General features: G+C 38.3%; 1 protein-coding gene across 1 annotated transcript in view; it reads right to left on the bottom strand.

The window, feature by feature from the left end:
• LOC107690702 (nucleus accumbens-associated protein 1-like) overlaps nucleotides 1-258 on the bottom strand; it is a 30,903-nt gene extending 30,645 nt beyond the window's left edge. Inside the window, exon 1 of the mRNA XM_016489094.1 lies at nucleotides 87-258. The gene's annotated coding sequence lies outside the window, so the exon portion shown is untranslated. The remainder of the gene's footprint in view (nucleotides 1-86) is intronic.
• Between the last annotated feature and the right edge of the window lie 7,025 nt (nucleotides 259-7,283).

Here is a 7,283-nt window from a genome sequence, read left to right as displayed (position 1 = left end):
TTTTAACAGCCCTATATATATATATATATATATATATATATATAAGTTTAGCAATACATTTTAAGTGGGAAGCATGAAATACTTACTGTAAACTCGAATAATCCATGTAAGTTTGGCCGCACCGTGAGCAAGGCCAAAATCTGCAGGTCATATACATCAATGTGTCTGAATCTACAAACTATACGACCGCGTGACGTCACATGCTGACCCTATAGATGTCCTTACATTACCCCGGTGAGCTACATTTCCAATTGCATTTTTTTCTGTGTGTGTGTGTGTGTGTGAAAAACGTGCACACGGGCTTTCGTAGTCACGATTTAGTGAAAGTGAAAACACTGGGTTGCCAGATTGGTGTACGTGTATTATTACACTGCGTTTCTTTTTGTTATGCTTTTGTGTCCACTTCTACAGAAGCACTGAAATCAGACAGGCCCATATTATATAACATTTCAAGCGAGGGGATTTACTTTGGGTGAACACATTTTCATTAGTGGGCTGGAGAACTAATGTAATTTGTCTTCTGTATCATTTTTGTTACTTTCAATGGGATTTTTTTGCACCGAGCACTGTTGCTTATGACCCTGATATTTACACATTATCCATTGTCTTTGATAACTCATGTGGTGTTTCACATAATTGCCACTTTATATAAACAGGATTAATGTGTTGAATTGACATTGTAAGAACTCTTTATTTTTTAATAAATTAAAAAAATATATCAATAACTACAAACCAACAATTGCTCACAAACTAACCGACATCTCAGTTTGGATAAAATTTTCAGTTTACAACCATATTACTGTAATTTTTTACAGTGTAATATTTGTAAATACAGTTTGTCTGTTTAATCATACTGTTCTATTTAATTGCATTTAGACACGTCCAAAATTTAATTGACCATAAATATTAATTTACCACAAAAAAAAAACAACACACACACACACACACACACACACACACACACACACTCTTCAGGCCCCATGTTGTACCCATAATCTGTAACAAGGATGTAATTTATTTGTGGAAAGTGACGATGTAAAATGTATACATTGGAAAATACAAACAAAAAGTAGCACTACCCTCTAGTGACATTATTACAGTATCTCAGGATGCAGAAAGTTTTTTTCTTCTTTGAGAAGCTTCAACCCATTCAAACCTTTATGTTAGCCTATGTATTCTTACTGCATCTTATGCATTCCAGTAATGATTTGTGATTTGTAACTAAAGTCCATTACAGAGTTAGTCACATGAGCATCATGGGCTTCAGTGCCTTACTTAAGTTCTTATCTCAGTCATATTTCAGGCCTTATCCTACTGCACATGAGAGACCTTCAGTCATTATATTACATCCTATGTACTATGTATATTATATAACTATGTAATGTAATAATGCTTTTTTTGAAAGCTGAGCGGCATGTATGTGTTGTTCTGTTTGTATAAAATGTGTTAATGTTTACAAGTACATTTCTTTTATTGACTCACTATTTTAGTTTTTGTGGTGCTTTTTGTGTTACTATTAATATTTCACCCCTTTAATTACTTTAGTAGTTTGGTCATATGCTATGTGTGTGCTGCTTTTCCATGTGACAAGCAGCCTCCACCGTTTTTATGTGCTTTAGCATCACTAACTGTAAATGTGTCACCACTGACGGCAGCTGCCGTGTGAAAGTGTTTGCCTGCTGAAAATGACATCCATAGTTAATTCACAGCTTGAGCACAGATTGTCTGGAGAAAAGAGTCTTCAATTGACAGATGGCAGGGGTAAAGAGGGAAATCGCTTCAGTTGAGGGCAACCATATTACTGTACAGTAGGAATTGATTGATTACTTCTGCTCACCACTTGATGGCAGCACTTGTACATTGAAACTTGGTGACTCTAAACTGCTGGAAGAAACACTGACGTGCAGCGCTGAAATGTGGCGTAAATTAACTTTATGGGTCACATGAGTTATGTAAAGACCCTGATAATCCTTAGAAAGCTGTTAGCTATAGTTCCATTTTTAGCATGAAATGCTCTTTTGATTTGCACTTATATGCAAGGTTTCTAGAACAGTTTTTTTTGTAGACTCTGTGGTCCCCAAATATGATCAGAGGGCCCAGAGGGCCCAGAGTCCTAACATTTTAAAGGCAACTATGTATTTTCATTTATAAAGACCAAACTAAAGGGTGTCAGCATGTTTCAGTTTGAGATTTAAAAAAATAATAATAAATTTAAGTTCTCCCCTAACAATAAATCAAAAAACGCTGCCCTGCACTCAGTGCGCTGTACCAAAAAATCATAAAAACCTACTGAACGTAAGATCTGAAAAATGAAATCATTCCACAAATCAATGGTCATTATAGTGCACAAAATTAAATTCTAAGCTTTAATTACAATAATTCAGACATTTTAATACATATTGGTTGTGATTCATGTTTAAATATTAAATTGCTGATGCTCTGGTTTACTTTTATAGTTCCAGTATAATTCTATAATCACAACTGAAAACTTTTGGGTAGGAAAAAAAGGCTTAAAGGGGTCATATGATGCAATTTCAAGTTATCCTTTCTCTTTGGAGTGTTACAAGCTGTTCGTGCATAGATAAGATCCCTAAAGTTGCAAACACTAAAGTCTCAAACCCAAAGAGATATTCTTCATAAAACTTAAGAATGGTCCACGCCCTCCTAAAATGCCTCGTTTAAAGACGCCCCCATATGTCTACGTCACTGTGTGTGAAGATTTGCATAACGCCGCCCAAATGTTCACGCAAAGTAAGACTTTATTCTCGTAAATTTTATAGGCGTAACTTTTATTCTCGCTGTAGTATTGTTGTTGCCACCGCCATGACTACAATGCCGGCTGTTCTGACTCACAGCCTGTATGTACGTTTTCATTCAAAGAATTTGCCACTGATGATTCAAACGCGAGTTTTGAGCAGTGTAGTGTAGCGCTTGTTGTTTGTCGTTTCTCCGATCACAAATGTAAACAGGGTTTTATGTTTACGCGGCGCGATGCAACGCGTAAAAAGACAGTATAAGTCATTATAATCCGTAATTATGTTCCCACTGGATGCAACAAATGCCTCGTTTATAATGGCTTTTAATGTTTTTGTCTCGTCGCTCCGGCTGGGACACGGCATCACAGTATGGTGAGGGGCGCACGCTTGAGGTATTCGGCCAATCACAACGCACTGGATAGCTGGCCAATCACAGCACACCTCGCTTTTCAGACAGATGAGCTTTGTAAAAATGCCCAGAGGAGAAACAATAATGTACAGTATGTGGAAAATAATGTGTTTTTTTAACCTTAAACCGCATTTCATTACACCAAATACACAAAATAATGTTCTTTTTAGCAACATCATTTGACCCCTTTAATTTGAGCTTATTTTTATTATTTATTTATTTTTACATAATTGCCCTGTTTTTCTCTAAACTTTTTCACAGAGCCCCTTAGCACTCCCTTGCGGCCCCCCGCTCTAGAAAACAAACACATTCAGCTTCTGTTTACTTTTGAATCTTTTTCAAATCTTTTAAATATGAACCAGTTCTTCTAGTTCTCCCATTCTCAGATGATAGTTGAAATGTCCACACATCAGTCGTCCAAACTATCCTGTTCTCCTCACAGTCTTTTATGTCTCTGCTCAGTGCTAATTATGTCTTTCCATTCTGCAGACAACTAAGCCTTTTTCCAAGAACAAACTTAGCACAGCTATTTAGTACCATATGAAACATTGGTGTGAATTTAACAGCTGGCTGATTGGCCAGATGGGACGTGCTACTGAGCATCCTGCACTATAAAACAAGTAAATAATTCTCATTCACCTTAGTAGGCAGAGAGACGCTCAGGTCACGGATGTGAGTTTCTTGCCTACTTATGAAGTTGTCAGGTTTTGTGTACACCAGAATACTTGTGAAGACTTTTTAAAGAAGAAAAACAAGCACTCGGAGCCATTCAGACAGATGGAGCGAGTGGTGTGAAATGGACTTGTTGGTTAAAATTCACAAGTGTGCCGAATCTGAGAAGGAGGCGCTTGGATGATAACAGAATGAACAAGTGATCGGGTGAGTTTTCAACCACAGAAGAGTCTATCAACAGCCGCTGCTACTCATCCCAGCATGTTAATTTATTCACGCCATCATTTATTCATCTTTCCTCCTCTACCCTGGTCTCCATTTTCAAAGTGAATTTCTAAGTTTCTCAATGAAAGGCAGGAACATGATGTTCTTTCTCCAAGAAAGTCCTCTCGTCACTCCTCACTCGACACAAAATAAGACCTTCGTACGTCAGCATTGTGCATTTTTAGTACTTTGTCGTCCGTTTTACACATAGTTTGGTCGGCGTTTATGAAAACACTGTGTCTGGGCCTCCACCTGCCGCTCCAACAGATGGACGTGAGAGACTAGAGAGTGACACTAATGGAGGGATGGAGTGAGAGAGTGAGATGAGAAGAAAGATCTGCCTTTTTTAAGCAGTGTCACACACTATCTTTTCCACTCTACCTTGGCTCATTGCTTGTCTCACTTCTGCGGCACGTTGCCATGGGAACGCAGCTGCAGCACTTGAGTCGTGAGTTGGGGAGGCTGGGGGTTGCTATTTAGTAAACACGTTCGCGTTTCTTCATTGGATTTAGCAAGTTGGAAGGGAAAAGGTGGCTTACAGAACCTACAGTCTGTAGCGTCTGGACCAATCAAAAACACAATTTTTCAACGTTCTTAGAATTGACAGACAGTTGACCCTGAGAGGTCAAGCTAAATATCTATAGCGGATCTAAATATTTATAATTAATTATAACTAGTTATGATTAATTATTCATATTTCCCTTATGAGCTGATTCGCTACAAGTCATAGCTCTGCCAATAGTGTGAGCAAATGTGTTGTTTTGTGTTCACTTAGAGGCTTGAAATGTTCTCATCTTGGAGGGGTTTACAAGTCAGCTCTCTCAAGGATCACTTCGTAGTGCATCCAACTCTCTCTATCACTTTTTCTATTTATTTAATGTGTTAAACATGTTTAACATGTTAAAATTTCTTACTCAGAAGCAAGGTACACATATTGATGGGACGGTTCACCCAAAAATCATTTAGCTACTCACCTTTATGTTGGTTGGACAAACGTTGACTTTCTTTTGTGAAACGTAAAAGATGATATTTTGGTAAAATGTCTCATTTGTTTGTTTTTTTTTTTTTTGTTTCACTGGACCAAATCTGTTCAGGCATTCTTCAAAATATCTTCTTTTGTGCTTTGCAGAAGAAAGTAACTCACACAGGTCGGGAACAACGAGTAAGTAAATGATGACAGAATCCAAAATAGTTCTCCTATCCCTGCAAAAAAAAAAAGTTTTTGGAATCTTTATTTTTGAGAGTGTGGGTGAACCATCATCTTAAAGGGATAGTCTACCTAAAAATGAAAATGTTGTCATCATTTACTCACCCTCATGTTGTTTCAAACCTGTATGAGTTTCTTTCTTAAGCTGAACTTAAAAATATATTTTGAAGAATGCTGGTAATCAAACAGTTGATGGTCACCATTGACGTATTTTTTTCCTAACTATGGAAGTCAGTGGGGACCAACAACTGTTTGAGTCTTCAAAATATCTTCTTTTATGTTCAACTTAAGAAAGAAACTCATACAGGTTTTGGAATGACATGAGGGTGAGTAAATGATGACAAAATGTTCATTTTTGGGTGAACTATTCCTTTAGGTTAAGCCTTTAACAAGGCATTTTCTCATTTTTGTTCTTCTCTCATATACTTCACTCTTGTTGTAAGCGTCTCTGATGGCTTTAACTGTGGTGAATAAGAATGTCATCACTAACATAAACACATAACACACATACAGTCACCATACTATGTTGTTCTCCCTCTATGCATTGATTAAGAGTCCAACTCTCTGCAGGCCTGTTACACATTGCACATGGCATAATGTCGATATACTATTTTCAAATAGAATATGTCGTCAGCCGTTCTTGTAGCAGTGATGGACACAGTCAATAGAGAATGCCTGAACTAAGGCTCAGTTATGTTCAAGACATGCAGTGTCATATGCATTATATATGCAGTGTTGCATATGCAACACATATGCAGTGTTGCTTGGTGAGGAAACTCCTGGAAGAGCGTCAGACATTAGTTTCTAAGAGTAAAGCTTTGTAAATGTATGCAAACTCCTAAAAATATATATATGTTTTGTATTTCAGGAGCTCATTTTAAATGTGAATTCCTTCAGCATGTAAAAAAAAAAAGCATTCAGAATTCCTCAGGTTGCTCACAGGCAGAACCATTTGAAGAACCAGGTGCTTCAAATATCCTATTGTGTACTCAGTGAACTTCAGTATCTATTTCAAGTGCCCGAAAGCCTTTCGCTTGTGATTCATGACTACTGGAGAAACCGTCCACAAGACTTAAGACATCTATTTTGTATGTTCCTCAAAAAACCGAATATTTTGAAAAGGTTCTTCAGAGGCTTTCACCAGTCTGGGGCTTTTAAAAGTAATACATACCAACAAACAAACTTGAATTTAAAACAGAAAACATAATTTAGAGCAGCTTCTCCAAGACAAAGTACATTAGGTGAGTGGGTGGATAGTCAGCAGTCTTTGATCCTTTGTAGAAGAAACCAGAAATAACAGATGATATTTAAAAAAATGATGGCATCTTCCTCTAACATAACGGGTGGCTGCATATTGCGGTTGAGATCACGCAGGAGTGGCATCATCCCAGTGTAGAGAGGTCTACCCCGATCTTCACTCTCTCACTCCCCTCCCATTCTCTCTCTGTATCTCTCACCGATCCCACCACAGTGTAGTAAAGCGGACAGGCAGCTAAACAAACAGCGGAATCCTTTCAGTGAAGACCGCGACAGAGGTAAGAAACTTTTATGTCTTCATACCACCTAAATCCGCGATAATCGATGACGGGAATGCCTGGGCGAAATAGATGGAGCACCTCGTTACACATCATCGGAGATCAGGCATCGTGGTTGCCCAGACTGCGCAGAAGCCACCTGCATGCGCTTTATCCAGAAATCATGGAGAAGCCGTGGACGCATTCACGCGTTTCTGGCACAGCGCGTTTTCTGTCCAAATCCATGCGTCTCAAAGCATGTGGGCTTTGAAGCTCAAATGTGTAGGTTTGGCGTGATTTTTCTCGTGAATGTTACTTGTGTGGTGCCATCTGAAAGATCATGCATATTCTTACATAGGATGTAGCCTAGTTCACTGGGGGCTGGTCTTAATCTATGGGCATGTAATAACCATGGAGAGCGACTGCAGGAGATGCACTTAGATCGCCACTGACAGATGTGC

This window comes from Sinocyclocheilus anshuiensis, unplaced genomic scaffold, assembly GCF_001515605.1.
Source record: "Sinocyclocheilus anshuiensis isolate Anshui unplaced genomic scaffold, SAMN03320099.WGS_v1.1 scaffold2655, whole genome shotgun sequence".
Taxonomy (NCBI): domain Eukaryota; kingdom Metazoa; phylum Chordata; class Actinopteri; order Cypriniformes; family Cyprinidae; genus Sinocyclocheilus; species Sinocyclocheilus anshuiensis.
Note: the sequence above shows the minus strand (reverse complement) of the source record. Positions and strands in the feature narration are given on the sequence as shown.